This window comes from Heteronotia binoei, chromosome 2 (genome assembly GCF_032191835.1).
Source record: "Heteronotia binoei isolate CCM8104 ecotype False Entrance Well chromosome 2, APGP_CSIRO_Hbin_v1, whole genome shotgun sequence".
NCBI classification, from domain to species: Eukaryota; Metazoa; Chordata; class Lepidosauria; order Squamata; family Gekkonidae; genus Heteronotia; species Heteronotia binoei.
In genome coordinates, this window is record NC_083224.1 from 5,901,278 (window position 1) to 5,917,736 (window position 16,459).

Consider the following 16,459-nt stretch of genomic DNA (forward strand, 5'->3'; position numbering starts at 1 on the left):
CAGCTCTGTAAATGCACTGTAAGGGCTACAAGGGATCCCCACCCACACTCACAAAGCGGGACGTTAGCCAATGTTCATGCAACGCCCTTTGGCACAGGTGCGCCTTTGCCCGGTACTTACCTGCTGGGAAGGTTGGTTTTACAGCTCAGCAGTTCTACAGAACACTTTGTAACCTTAAAGTCTAGTCCTTCTTTCTCCACAACCATTTTACTTATCGTTATCATTTTGGAGCGTACAGTAATTTCCATCGTGCCACCTATAAAGCTGTGCAACAAACAAACTGTAGTTAATTGGCTGGCTTATTTTTTTTCCAGTTCAGTTTTATTTATTAAAATATGGATACCCTGCCTTCCTCTTGACTCAGGGTGGCTTCCAGGGGCCTCTATTGCGATGCCACAGAGTAAGGAGGCAACTGTATAAATCCAGGACAAGAGAGACATCCAAGGGTAGAGTTGGAAGGGACCTCCAGGTTCATCTAGTCCACCCCCTTGCACAATGCAGGAAACCCACAAATACCTCCCCCTGAATCCACAGGACCCTCATTGCTGTCAGATGGCCATGCAGCCTCTGTTGGAAAACCTCCATGGAAGGAGAGCCCACCACCTCCCAAGGAAGCCTGTTCCACTGAGGAACTGCTCTAATGGCCAGGAAGTTCGTAGAATCCTAGAATCTAGTCCAGCCCCTTGCACAACGCAGGAAACCCACAAATACCTCCCCCTAAATTCACAGGATCTTCATTGCTGTCAGATGGCCATCCAGCCTCTTTTGAAAAATCTCCAAGGAAGGAGAGCCCACCACCTCCCGAGGAAGCCTGTTCCACTGAGGAACCGCTCTAATGTCCAGAAAGTTCATAGAATCATAGAGTTGGAAGGGATCTCCAGGGTCATCTAGTCCAACCCCCAGCACAATGCAGGGAACTCAGAAACGCCTCCCCCTAAAATTCACAGGATCTTCACTGCTGTCAGATGGCCATCTAGCCTCTGTTTAAAAACCTCCAAGGAAGGAGAGCCCACCACCTCCCTAGGAAGCCTGTTCCGATGAGGAATTGCTCTAACGGTCAGGAAGTTCTTCCTAATGCTAAACCAGAAACTCTTTTGATTGAATTTCAACCCACTGGTTCTGGTCAGACCTTCTGGGGCCACAGAAAACAATTCCACACCATACTATACGGGGCAGCCCTTCAAGTCCTTGAAGATGGTGATCCTATCCTCTCCAGGTTAAACATACACAAACAAACGCAATTAAAGATTTTTTTAAAAAGTCCAAATATAATATGCTTAAAAGATTAGCACTCTTACAATACTTTGTTTATCTAAGAATTTCTGATAACTGACGCTTCTTGTTCTGAATTACTGCATCAAAATCCGGAGACCATGTCTGCTCGTTTGGTGTAGTGGTTAAGTGTGCGGACTCTTATCTGGAAGAACCGGGTTTGATTCCCCACTCCTCCACTAGCACCTGCTAGCATGGCCTTGGGTCAGCCATAGCTCTGGCAGAGGTTGTCCTTGAAAGGGCAGCTGCTGTGAGAGCCCTCTCCAGCCCCACCCACCTCACGGGGTGTCTGTTGTGGGGGAGGAAGGTAAAGGAGATTGTGAGCTGCTCTGAGACTCTTCGGAGTGGAGGGCGGGATATAAATCCAATATCTTCTTCTTCTTCTTCTTCTTCTCTGAAACAATCTTGAGTATGCTGTTCAGGTGTTGTTCAGATGGGTGTCTTTAAGTGGCAAACCTACTTTTGATTTATTGACATTCATTAAAGAATGACAGGGAGGGATGGTGGCTCAGTAGAGCATCTGCTTGGTAGAACATCTGCTTGGTAAGAGCATCTGCTTGGTAAGCAGAAGATCCCAGGTTCAATCCCCAGCATCTCCAACTCAAAAAGGTCCAGGCAAATAGGTGGGAAAAACCTATTGCTGCCAGTCTGAGTAGACTTTGATGGACCTAGGGTCTGATTCAGTATAAGGCAGCTTCATGTGTCCAAATCTCATGGTCACTTCTTTGAGCCTAAGACTCAGTGGAAAACATGAAATGGCTGGGGATTGAGAGTTTTTGTACACAAGTTGCATCATGTGCTGGTCAGCCAATGGAGAAAACAGCGGCTTTGCTCTGTAGCTCCTGTGCAATTGAGCAAACCTGGCAAAGCAAGCTGTGATGCAGAAGGAAGCAAGACAGAGAAGAAAGCAGATGGCAGTGAATTGCTCACAGGCCTCATAGGAGCCCTCTGGAGGCCTGATATGGCCCTTGAGCTGCATGTTTGACACCCCTGCTATAGAGGATAATACAGAATTGATATGTGGGTATCTGGGTCTTTGTGGGGGGGTGTTCTGAGATAGAGGGACCAAATTTTCAGCATAACATCTGGTGCCTCTCTTCAAAATACCCTCCAAGTTTCCAAAAGATTGTGCCAGGGGGGTCCTATTTTATAAACCCCAAAAGGAGGTGCCCCTATCCTTTATTATTTCCAGTAGAGGGAAGGCATTTAAAAAGTGGATAAGCACATGGAGCAGAGGTCCATCAGTGGTTGATATCCACAGCTTATCGTGGGAACTCTCTGTCTGGGGCAATGATGCTCTGTCTTCTTGGTTCTTGGGAGGGGGGGCACAGTGGGAGGGCTTCTAGCCCGACTGGTGGACTTCCTGATGGCACTTGGGTTTTTTGGCCCCTGTATGACACAGAGTGTTGGACTGGATGGGCCATTGGCTTCTCTTAGGTTCTTCTGTCTGGGGCAGTGATGCTCTGTATTCCTGGTGCTTGGGGGGGGGCATTGGGAGGGCTTCTAGTGTCCTGGACCCACTGGTGGACCTCCTGATGGCACCTGGTTTATTTGGCCACTGTGTGACACAGTGTTGGACTGGAAGGGCCATTGGCCTGATGCAACATGGCTTCTCTTAGGTTCTTCTGTCTGGGGCAGTGATGCTCTGTATTCTACCTAATGATGGGTGGCCAGTCTGACTGTACCCCGGAAAATCTAGACCTGGCATTACAAGCCGTGGCCTTCTGGCTCAAACTGAGTCGGCTGAAATTGAATCCGACGAAGACGGAGGTTCTCTACCTGGGTCGAGGCGGTCCGGGGAGAGAGATCCAGCTGCCGGCCCTTGACGGGGTGCCACTAATACCGGTCCCCAAGGTCAAGAGCTTAGGCGTGCTCCTCGAGTCCTCCCTTACAATGGAGGCTCAGGTGGCAGCCACTGTTAGATCTGCCTTTTTCCATCTTCGGCAAGCACGGCAGCTGGCCCCTTACCTGGACCGCAGCGACCTAGCGACGGTAATCCATGCTACGGTCACCTCAAGAATAGATCACTGTAATGCTCTCTACATGGGGCTACCCCTGACGCTAACCCGGAGACTACAACTAGTGCAGAACGCTGCGGCACGGCTGTTAATGGGGCTACCACGATGGGGGCACATTCGGCCAGTGCTGAGAGAGCTGCACTGGTTGCCTGTTGTGTTCCGAGTTCGCTTCAAGGTGTTGGTATTAACCTTTAAAGCCCTTTATGGTCAGGGACCTGCCTATCTACGGGACCGCCTTTCCCCATATATCCCCCAGAGAGCACTGCGATCAGGGACAAAAAATCTGCTGTCCGCCCCTGGCCCAAAAGAAGCCAGGCTATCCGCAACAAGATCTAGGGCCTTCTCGGTGGCAGCACCAGAACTCTGGAACACCCTCCCAGAAGCTATAAGGGCCCTGCGGGATTTGTCGGCGTTCCGCAGGGCCTGTAAGACCGAACTGTTTAGGCAGGCTTTTCTGGTTGACTGAAAATGGGCTGCCACCGGACATCCTACAGAAGCTGGTGGTCATAGTCAGAACCTAATACCGCCAGACTAGACTGAGATAGCGTAATAGTTTTTAACCTATAAATGTATTATGGTTTTATATGTTTTTATGGAATTGATTGTTTTTATGATATTGTAAGCCGCCCTGAGTCCGCTTGCGGAGAGGGCGGGATATAAATATAAAGTAATAAATAAATAAATAAATAAATTCTTGGTGCTTGGAGGGGCAGTGGGAAGGGTTCTAGTGTCCTGACCCCACTGATGGACCTCCTGATGGCACCTGGATTTTTTGGCCACTGTGTGATACAAAGTGTTGGACAGGATGGGCCACTGGTCTGATCCAATATGGCTTCTCTTATGTTCTTAAAGTATGCGGTCCCTTTAATCTGAAGGCCAGAACTTTTGGAGTTCTGTTATGCTTGTCGCAACTTTGCTCCTGGCTCCATCCCTCAAAGTCTCTTGGCTCCACCCCCAAATTCCCCAGATGTTTCTTCAATTGAACCTGGCCACCCTATTATCTTTTGAGATGCAGAGCTGTGACATGAATTTCTGGTTAAACAAAGAAATGTTGTTATCCGGTCAATGCAACAATGACATCTCCCCAGTTGTTCTGTTATTCCTGAATATGAATGGCCAACAACAAGGCATAGAGGCTGAGGCCTTCATAAGAACATCAGAAGAGCCCTGCTGGATCAGACCAGGGAGGGTCCATCTAGTCCAGCCTCTTGTCTCACACAGTGGCCAACCAGTTCCTCTGGGGGGGTCAACAACAGGGCAGAGAGGTTGAGGCCTTCATAGGAACATCAGAAGAGCCCTGCTGGATCAGACCAGGGAGGGTCCATCTAGTCCAGCCACCTGTCTCACGCAGTGGCCAACCAGTTCCTCTGGAGGGCCAACTACAGGGCAGAGAGGCCGAGGCCTTCGTAAGAACATCAGAAGAGCCTTGCTGGATCAGACCAGGGAGGGTGCATCTAGTCCAGCTTCCTGCCTCACATGGTTAGGTTTGCCAGCCCTCAGGTCCTGGAGGTAGATCCCCCAGTTTTGCAAGCTCCTCACTGCTACCAGCCTGCTGGCTGATGGGGGAAACCTCACCCCAACAGCCATGATGTGCCTTTCCATCTTTAAAGGTTTAGAAACTTGCAAAGCACTTGTGTTTTGGAAGATGTTTGTGTGTGCCTTTAAATTCAGTGACACTTAAGCTGTGATGTCGTGGGGAGCAGGCAGAGCCACCTGGCTCTTCCCAGTGGGTGTGTGAAGTATGTGAAAAAGAAAGAGAAGTGAGCACAGTCTTTCTGTTTTGCACTTGTTTCATAAGTTGTTTGTATAGTAAAAGGGATAGTGAAGAGTTAACTAGAACCTGATTGTGAAATGGAGGAAAACTCCACCCTCTAGGCTGCTCTCTTTCGTGTTCCTGTTAGTCTGAAGAAGTTGGTTGAAATACAGCAGATGGTTGCATTCAGCAACTCCTGTGAGTAAATTGTCCCAGTGAGATCACAAAAGTGTATGCTTGCAAACTGTGTTTATTTTGTCCGCTTTGTGTGTGTGTTCGCTTTCATTTAGTGGACGTGCAACTGCTGGGGAACTCCTTGAAGGCAAAAAAAAAAAAGATTAAGAAATGAACTGTATTCTGGGGAAACCCAACAGGAGTCCACCCCCAATGTCCCCAAATATTTCCTGAGTTCGTCCGGGCAACCCTAGACACGGTGGCAACAGGGCACAGAGGCCAAGGCCTTCCCCTGTTGTCACCTCCTGGCTTTGGGATTAGGAAAGGATTTATTTGTTTGTTTGTTTGTTTTCGTTAATTTGTATTCCGCCCTTTCCCACAAGCAGGCTCAGGGTGGATAACAACAAAAGTTAAAACAATTAAATACTACAAGCTAAAACCATAAAATACAATAAAACAAATAGCACACATGTCACAGGCAGTTGTTTTCGTTGGGTTCATTCTATATATCAGTACAGCAATGGGCCCAGAGATGAAAAAATAAATTAAGATAAGATTAAAATAATATAGCTTCATGACAGGCAAGGGAGGCCAAGCAGATGGAAATAAGGATGTCCGCTGCCTTACCCGAAGGCCCGGCGGAACAGCTCCGTCTTGCAGGCCCTATGAAATGGCATCAAATCAGGTAGGGCCCGGATCTCTACAGGGAGCTGATTCCACTAGGCTGGGGCTAAGGCCAAAAAGGCCCTGGCCCTGGTCAAGGCAAACCGAACATCCTTTGGGCCAGGGATGGTCAAAAGATGCTGCAAAGCAGAATGCGGCGATCTCTGGGGCACATATGGGGCCATAGTATCTATAGTATACCATACAGTTTGCCCTCTGAAGCTGTCATTTTCTTCGTGGGAACTAATCTATGTAGTCTGGAGATCAGCAGTCATTCCAGGAGGCCTCCAGGGCCTACCTGGAGCTTGGCAAGCCTAGCAAGGGCCTGCCACATCGTTGGACTTCTCTGGCTCTTGACATGACTGAAAACTTCTAGAATCTTGACACGACTAAAAACTGGAGTCTCACTCACCTTTTCCCAGCAATGGTTATCTGAGAAATCACTGCCATTTTCAGTCCCAGATCCTTCTCAAAGCATAACTCAATGTCAGGCTTTTGAATATCTTTCACTTTCAGCCTGTGAGACAAAGGACGCTTTCAGACTAGAGATTTGGCCCGACCCAGGAATGCCTCCCACTCGATTTAAGCAACCACGTTCACACGACGTCTGCCCTCCGAGCCCAACCCGTTCTCCGGCGCGACTCGTGAGCGGAAGAGCTGTGTGATCGCGCCAAGCCGTTTGCAGCGCTGCCGGGGTTTTTTTCTCCCAGGAAGCTCTTGCTGAAGTGCGCTCATGCGCTTCCCTGGGTGAGCGCATGCACAGGGGACTTGTTTTAGAAAAACCTCCCTTTCAGCAGCGGTGGGTACTTGAGCCACGCTAGCGGTCTGAAGATGGAAGCGCCGGCAGTTGCCAGGCATAGGCGTAAACTAAGCGGGGGCTCCGGGGCTTGAGCCCCTCCCGGATTTTCCCAGCGGGGGCTAAGCCTCCTCCGGGCGACCAACACAGGACTTGGGAGCTTCCAATTTAAATTTTCAAGGAGGAGAGATCATTATCTTCAAAGGCATGAATGGGGTGGTAGAGTCCATGTGAGATTCTCCCTCTGGGCTGCAAAGAAGTTAGTGGTGTTAACGACTTTACAACCTCAGCTTCTTAGAAATGCTAATTGATCAAAAACAGAATAAAACTTTGTGTGTCTTAAAGGTGTTACTGGACTCAAACTTCGTTCAACTAGTTAATGATTGGGGGGGGGGGAATAACACTGTATTCCTTTGTTGCATACGTATTGCTATAGTATTTGGGGGTTCTTTTGGCAGATAGATATTTTGTGTCTTCTTCAAGCCTGTGATTGTTTACATTCATTTAAGTGGATGCTGAACCAGATCCTTTTGAAAATTAATGGCCCCAGCAAGCCTTTTTTTGTTCTTCTCAAAATGACTACACTACAAAATGACTAAACTGGAGAGCTAGTTTGGTGTAGTGCTTAAGTGTGGGGACTCTTATCTGGGAGAACTGGGTTTGATTCCCCGCTCCTCCATTTGCACCTGCTGGAATGGCCTTGGGTTAGCCATAGCTCTGGCAGAGGTTGTCCTTGAAAGGGCAGCTGCTGGGAGAGCCCTCTCAGCTCCACCCACCTCACAGGGTGTCTGTTGTGGGGGAGGAAGGGAAAGAAGATTGTGAGCCGCTCTGAGACTCTTCGGAGTGGAGGGCGGGATATAAATCCAATATCTTCATCTACCTCACAGGGTGTCTGTTGTGGGGGAGAAAGGGAAAGGAGATTGTGAGCCGCTCTAAGACTCTTCGGAGTGAGTGGAGGGCAGGATATAAATCCAATATCTTCTTCTACCTCACAGGGTGTCTCTTTGGAGTGAGTGGAGGGCGGGATATAAATCCAATATCTTCTTCTACCTCACAGGGTGTCTCTTTGGAGTGAGTGGAGGGCAGGATATAAATCCAATATCTTCTTCTACCTCACAGGGTGTCTGTTGTGGGGGAGGAAGGTAAAGGAGACTGTGAACCCCTCTGAGACTCTTTGGAGTGGAGGGTGGGATATAAATCCAATATCTTCATCTACCTCACAGGGTGTCTGTTGTGGGTGAAGAAGGTAAAGGAAACTGTGAACCCCTCTGAGACTCTTCAGAGTGGAGGGGGTGGGATATAAATCGAATATCTTCATCTACCTCACAGAGTGTCTGTTGTGGGGGAGGAAGGGAAAGGAGACTGTAGGCCGCTCTGAGACTCTTCAGAGTGGAGGGCGGGATATAAATCCAGTATCTTCATCTACCTCACAGGGTGACTGTTGTGGGGGGGGGGGGAATGTAAAGGAGATTGTGAGCCGCTCTGAGTTTGGGGAGGGGAGGGAAGGACAGTGCTATCGAGTCCACCATCCAAAGCAGCTGTCTCCTCCAGGGGAACGGATCTTTGCTGCCCGGAGATCAGCTGTCATTTCAGATCTCCAGTTTCCATCTGGAGTAGGGTTGCCAATCCCCAGGTGGGGGCAGGGGATACCCCGGTTTGGAGACCCTCCCCCCGCTTCAGGGTCGTCAGAAAGCGGGGGGAGGGGAGGGAAATGTCTGCTGGGAACTCTGTTATTCCCGACGGAGATTTATTCCCATAGAAAATAATGGAGAATTGATGCGCGAGTATCTGGGGCTCTGAGGGGGCTGTTTTTTTGAGGTAGAGGCACCAAATTTTCAGTACAACATCTAGTGCCTCTCCCCCAAACATCCCCCAAGTTTCAAAACGATTGGACCAGGGGGTCGAATTCTATGAGCCCCAAAAGAAGGTGCCCCTATCCTTCATTATTTCCTATGGAAGGAAGGCATTGAAAAGGTGTGCCGTCCCTTTAAACGTGATGGCCAGAACTCCCTTTGGAGTTCAATTCTGCTTGTCACAGCCTTGATCTTGGCCCCACCCCTAATGTCTCCTGGCTCCACCCCCAAAGTCTCCTGGCTCCACCCCCAAAGTCCCCAGATATTTCTTAAATTGGTGTTGCCAACCCTAAAGGTTGCCAACCTCCAGGTGGCACCTGGACATCTCACACTATTACAATGGATCCCCAGATGACCAAGGACAATCTCACTGGAGAGAATGGCTTATTCGGAGGAGGGACCCTATGGGATTATACCCTGCTGAGCTCCCTCCACCCCCAAAATCTCCAGGTATGTCCCGTCTCAGAGCTGGCAACCCTAAGCGGTACAATAGGCATGTCCCAAGTCTACTTCATGGCGCTGGCACTGGCCAGGGGTGGAATTCTAGCAGGAGCTCCTTTGCATATTAGGCCACACACCCCTGAGTTTACAAAAAAGAGCCTCGTAAGCTCTTGGAGGATTGGCTACAACAGGGGGTGTGGGCTAATATGCAAAGGAGCTTCTGGTAGAATTCCATCCCTGGTTCTGGCCATTCTTGGGCCTTGAGGTTCAATCCCTTTGGGATGGCTAACTTCTTTTTCCCCAGCAAGGCAACCTGAGAGCTGACTAGGTCTGCCTAGTCCCCACTCCGAAGGTTCCCAACCCGCCAGCCTGCATTGGGCCGGTGGGGGGATCCTCCCCCGATGTCACCGGTGTGTCGACGTCGCTTGCAGTGACATCATCATGCCGGCGACGTCGTACACCGGCTGCTCTACGAGGTTCTGGGAAAACTCTATGGTTTTCCCAGACGCTCTAGCAGTTTGGGAGGGAAAACTCTATGGTACCTCTTGCCAATTAGACAGAAGTCTTACTTGCATCCCAGAAACCGCAGGAAATTCAAACCATCAAAAAGGGGACTGAAAAGTCTCCAAGTAGATTTTAACCGGCAATACGCACCAAAAATGGCTAGGCCTTGTTTGAATTTTCCTGCAGCGGGGTTGCCAATCTCCAGGTGGGGGCAGGGGATCCCCCGGTTTGGAGGCTCTCCCCCCTGCTTCAGGGTCATCAGAAAGCGGGGGGAGGGAAGGGAAGGGAAATATCTGCTGGGAACTCTATTGTTCCCTATGGAGATGTATTCCCATAGGAAATAATGGAGAATGGATCCGTGGGGCTCCGGTGGGGGGTGCTGTTGTTTGAGATAGAGGCCCCAAATTCACAGCGTAGCATCTGGTGCCTCTCTCCAAAATACTGTCCAAGTTTCAAAAAGATTGGACCGGGGGGTCCAATTCTAGGTGCCCCAAAAGAAGGTGCCCCTATCCTTCATTATTCCCTATGGAAGGAAGGCATTTAAAAGGTGTGCGGTCCCTTTAAATGTGATGGCCAGAACTCCCTTTGGAGTTCAATTATGCTCATCACACCCTTGCTCCTGGCTCCACCCCGAATGTCTTTTGGCTCCACCCCCAATGTCTCCTGGCTCCACCCCCAAAGTCCCCAGATATTTCTTGAATTGGACTTAGCAACCCTATCCTGCAGTTTCTGGGACACAAGTAACACTTTCATGTGATTGACACTGAACTTCCACGTCTCTTACCAAGAAGTTGATTACGGAGCACCCCATACTAGAAGAATAATCGGAGCAGGACTGGTTTTACAGGCTTCCGCCCTCTCCCAGCCAGCTGGCCGGCGGGGGAAGCCCCGCCCCCACAGCCATCATGCACCTCCATGAACGATTCCCATAGGGAATGATGGGGAATTGATCCGCGGGTATCGGGGGCTCTGGGGGGGGGCTGTTTTTTGAGATAGAGGCGCCAAATTTTCAGTATAGCATCTAGTGCCTCTCCCCAAAATACCTCCCAAGTTTCAAAACGATTGGACCAGGGGATCCAATTCTATGAGCCCCGAAAGAAGGTGCCCCTATCCTTCATTATTTCCTATGGAAGGAAGGAGTTGAAATGGTGTGCCGTCCCTTTCAGTGTGAGGGCCAGAACTCCCTTGAAGTTCAATGATGCTTGTCACACCCTTGCTCCTGGCTCCTCCCCCAATGTCTCCTGGCTCCACCCCCAAAGTCCCCAGTAGGGTTGCCAAGTCCAATTCAAGAAATATCTGGGGACTTTGGGGGTGGAGCCAAGAACTTTGGGGGTGGAGCCAGGAGATATTAGGGGTGGAGCCAAGATAAAGGCTGTGCCAAGCAAAATTGAACTCCAAAGGGCGTTCTGGCCATCACATTGAAAGGGACGGCACACCTTTTCAATTCCTTCCTTCCATAGGAAATAATGAAGGATAGGGGCACCTTCTTTTGGGGCTCACAGAATTGGACCCCCTGGTCCAATCTTTTTGAAACTTGGCGGGTATTTCAGGGAGAGGAACTAGATGCTATACTCAAAATTTGGTGCCTCTACCCCAAAAAACAGCCCCCCGAGAACCCCAGATACCCGCAGATCAATTCTCCATTATTTTCTATGGGAATAAATCTCCATAGGGAATAACAGAGTTCCCCAGCAGACATTTCCCTCCCCACCCCCTGCTTTCTGACGACCCTGAAGCAGGGGGAGGGTCTCCAAACCGGGGGATCCCCTGCCCCCACCTGGGGATTGGCAACTTTACTCCCGTCACACTTGCCCCAAGTTTCTCTGGCACGTTGTCCCGAAAGTGCTTTTGGGCAGGAGAACTGTCTCACCCTTTGATGCCTTTGATCGCTTTGCTGCCGCCCTGGTTCTTTGTTGCTCCCTGAGCCATTTGATCAAGGATTTTGCCGTCCTCCATGCAGTGCTTGGCCGCTGAAAAGACATCCAACCAAAGTCATGGATCAGTCCGCAAGTAGCTCATGACACCGAGAGCTATAGAACAGTCTATCGACCAGTCTTTCTACGCATGTAAGTATGGTCAAATTGCTACCAACCTGTGGTGACCCTCAGGAAAGGGTTTCAAGACAACTGAGAAGCAGAAGCAGTTTCCTCTGCCGAGTCTTCCTTGGTGGCGTCCCCTCCAAGTACTGGTCCTGCTTAGCTTCTGAGATCTATCCCTCATGCCTCCTTCCCTCCCATTCTCTCCTTGTACCCACCTCTACAGAAGAACATAAGAGAAGCCATGTTGGATCAGGCCAATGGCCCATTCAGTCCAACACTCTGTGTCACATAAGAACATATGAGAAGCCCTGTTGGAGCAGTCCAGTGGCCCATCCAGTCCAACACTCTGCGTCACATAAGAACACAAGAGAAGCCCTGTTGGATCAGGCCAGTGGCCCCTCCAGTCCAACACTCTGTGTCACATAAGAACATCAGAGAAGCCCTGTTGGATCAGGCCAGTGGCCCATCCAATCCAACACTCTGTGTCACATAAGAACATAAGAGAAGCCATGTTGGATCAGGCCAGTGGCCCATCCAGTCCAACACTCTGTGTCACATAAGAACATAAGAGAAGCCATGTTGGATCAGGCCAGTGGCCCCTCCAGTCCAACACTCTGTGTCACATAAGAACACAAGAGAAGCCATGTTGGATCAGGCCAATGGCCCACTCAGTCCAACACTCTGTGTCACATAAGAACACAAGAGAAGCCATGTTGGATCAGGCCAATGGCCCATTCAGTCCAACTCTGTGTCACACGGTGGCCAAAAAAACAGGCACCACCAGGAGATCCATCAGTGGGATGAGGACACTAGGAGCCCTCCCACTATGCCCCTCCCAGGCACCAAGAATAGAGAGCATCACTGCCCCAGACATAAGAACATAAAAGAAACCATGTTGAATCAGGCCAGTGGCCCCTCCAGTCCAACACTCTGTGTCACATAAGAACATAAGAGAAGCCCTGTTGGATCAGGCCAGTGACCCCTCCAGTCCAACACTCTGTGTCACATAAGAACACAAGAGAAGCCATGTTGGATCAGGCCAATGGCCCATTCAGTCCAACACTCTGTGTCACATAAGAACATAAGAGAAGCCCTGTTGGATCAGGCCAGTGGCCCCTCCAGTCCAACACTCTGTGTCACATAAGAACATAAGAGAAGCCATGTTGGATCAGGCCAGTGGCCCCTCCAGTCCAACACTCTGTGTCACATAAGAACATAAGAGAAGCCCTGTTGGATCAGGCCAGTGGCCCCTCCAGTCCAACACTCTGTGTCACATAAGAACATAAGAGAAGCCCTGTTGGATCAGGCCAGTGGCCCATCCAGTCCAACACTCTGTGTCACATAAGAGAAACCATGTTGGATCAGGCCAGTGGCCCATCCAGTCCAACACTCTGTGTCACATAAGAGAAACCATGTTGGATCAGGCCAATGGCCCCTCCAGTCCAACACTCTGTGTCACATAAGAACATAAGAGAAGCCATGTTGGATCAGGCAAGTGGCCCATCCTGTCCAACACTCTGTGTCACATAAGAACATAAGAGAAGCCCTGTTGGATCAGGCCAGTGGCCCATCCAGTCCAACACTCTGTGTCACATAAGAACATAAGAGAAGCCCTGTTGGATCAGGCCAGTGGCCCATCCAGTCCAACACTCTGTGTCACATAAGAACATAAGAGAAGCCCTGTTGGATCAGGCCAGTGGCCCATTCAGTCCAACGCTCTGTGTCACATAAGAACATAAGAGAAGCCATGTTGGATCAGGCCAGTGGCCCATCCAGTCCAACTCTGTGTCACACGGTGGCCAAAAAAAACAGGCACCACCAGGAGATCCATCAGTGGGATGAGGACACTAGGAGCCCTCCCACTATGCCCCTCCCAGGCACCAAGAATAGAGAGCATCACTGCCCCAGACATAAGAACATAAAAGAAACCATGTTGAATCAGGCCAGTGGCCCCTCCAGTCCAACACTCTGTGTCACATAAGAACATAAGAGAAGCCCTGTTGGATCAGGCCAGTGACCCCTCCAGTCCAACACTCTGTGTCACATAAGAACACAAGAGAAGCCATGTTGGATCAGGCCAATGGCCCATTCAGTCCAACACTCTGTGTCACATAAGAACATAAGAGAAGCCCTGTTGGATCAGGCCAGTGGCCCCTCCAGTCCAACACTCTGTGTCACATAAGAACATAAGAGAAGCCATGTTGGATCAGGCCAGTGGCCCCTCCAGTCCAACACTCTGTGTCACATAAGAACATAAGAGAAGCCCTGTTGGATCAGGCCAGTGACCCCTCCAGTCCAACACTCTGTGTCACATAAGAACATAAGAGAAGCCCTGTTGGATCAGGCCAGTGGCCCCTCCAGTCCAACACTCTGTGTCACATAAGAACATAAGAGAAGCCCTGTTGGATCAGGCCAGTGGCCCATCCAGTCCAACACTCTGTGTCACATAAGAGAAACCATGTTGGATCAGGCCAGTGGCCCATCCAGTCCAACACTCTGTGTCACATAAGAGAAACCATGTTGGATCAGGCCAATGGCCCCTCCAGTCCAACACTCTGTGTCACATAAGAACATAAGAGAAGCCATGTTGGATCAGGCCAGTGGCCCATCCTGTCCAACACTCTGTGTCACATAAGAACATAAGAGAAGCCCTGTTGGATCAGGCCAGTGGCCCCTCCAGTCCAACACTCTGTGTCACATAAGAACATAAGAGAAGCCCTGTTGGATCAGGCCAGTGGCCCATCCAGTCCAACACTCTGTGTCACATAAGAACATAAGAGAAGCCCTGTTGGATCAGGCCAGTGGCCCATTCAGTCCAACGCTCTGTGTCACATAAGAACATAAGAGAAGCCCTGTTGGATCAGGCCAGTGGCCCCTCCAGTCCAACACTCTGTGTCACATAAGAACAGAAGAGAAGCCATGCTGGATCAGGCCAATGGCCCATTCAGTCCAACACTCTGTGTCACATAGGAACATAAGAGAAGCCATGTTGGATCAGGCCAGTGGCGCATCCATTCCAACACTCTGTGTCACATAAGAACATAAGAGAAGCCATGTTGGATCAGGCCAATGGCCCATCCAATCCAACACTCTGTGTCACACAGTGGCCAAAAAACCCAGGTGCCATCAGGAGATCCACCAGTGGGGCTAGAAGCCCTCCCACTGTGCCCCCCCCCACCCCAAGCACCAAGAATACAGAGCATCACTGCCCCAGGCAGAGAATTCCATCAATACGCTGCGGCTAACAGCCACGGATGGACCTCTGCTCTATGTTTATTCATTCTTTCCAACCTTCCTAATATTTCTAATTCTTCCTTATCTTTTAGTCCAAAAGAGCACCAAATTATTTTTAAACTGTTGAATGTAAATGGTTTTTTTTTTTTTTTTTAATTACTGTAAACTATATTTTGTGAGCCGCCCTGAGCCGACTTCGGCGGGTGGTGGGTGGGTGGGAGGGATATAAATCCAATAAAATAACATAAATATAAAGTAAAATAAATTCTAGCTTCACCGCCAGTATCTGTTATTCTTAACGGGGCCTTCATCTGCAGATACTTAAATCCAGAAATTGGTAACTATGAACTGATGAGGCAGATCTTTCTGATATGCAGACCCGCCTAAACGATGTCCCACACTTGCCGATAAATCTGAATTCTAAACACCAAACAAATTGGGGTTTGTGTGTGTGTTAGGGTTGCCAAGTCCAATTCAAGAAATATCTGGGGACATTGGGGGTGGAGCCAAGAACAAGGGTGTGACAAGCATAATTGAACTCCAAGGGAGTTCTGGCCATCACATTTAAAGGGACAGCACACCTTTTTCAATGCCTTCCTTCCATAGGTAATAATGAAGGATAAGGACACCTTCTTTTGGGGCTCATAGAATTGGGCCCTCTAGTCCAATCGCTTTGCAATTTGGAGGTTATTTTGGGGAGAGGCACTAGATGCTGTACTGAAAATATGGTGCCTCTACCTCAAAAAACAGCCCCCCCCAGAGCCCCAGATACCCGCAGATCAATTCCCCATTATTTTCTATGGGAATAAATCTCCATAGGGAATAACAGAGTTCCCAGCAGACATTTCCCTCCCCTCCCCCCGCTTTCTGACGACCCTGAAGCGGGGGGAGGGCCTCCAAACCGGGGGATCCCCTGCCCCCACCTGGGGATTGGCAACCCTAGTGTGTGTGTGTGTTTAATCTTCCACGAAGGAAGCAGCACCTGTAGCTTTAAGAAATGGATGCCGTCTCAGAGACTATTATCAGGTTTGCTAAGCAACCAGAATACTATTAGATTCAGGTGGGAGTTGCTAGGGTTGCCAGCCTCCAGGTGGGTGGCAGGGGAAAAACTGCGTTTCCTACTACATTATTACATACATACTACATTTCCTACTATATTATTACTGCATACAATTCACTAAATGACCGAGAAGGATTGATTATCGAATATAAATTGTAACTGTTCTTCCGTATCACAAAAAAAAACTACAGCTTCTGTTTGCGGATGGCAAAGCTGCAGTCCTGCAGTCGGAGCCCTCTGCTCACGACCTGAGTTCGATCCCGGCGGAAGCTGGATTCAGGTAGCCGCCTCCAGGTCGACTCAGCCTTCCATCCTTCCGAGGTCGGTCAAATGAGGAGCCAGCTTGCTGGGGGAGAAAGTGTAGATGACTGGGGAAGGCCATGGCAAACCACCGCATAAAAAGTCTGCCGTGAAAACGTGAAAGCAACGTCACCCCAGAGTCGGAAACGACTGGTGCTTGCACAGGGGACCTTTCCTTTAAGGGACTCCATGGCGCAGAGCGTTAAAGCTGCAGTCCTAAGCTCTGCTCACGACCTGAGTTCGATCCCCGGCGGAAGCTGGGTTTTCAGGTAGCCAGCTCGAGGTTGACTCAGCCTTCCATCCTTCCGAGGTCGGTAAAACGAGTCTCCAGCTTGCTGGGGGGAAAGCTGGG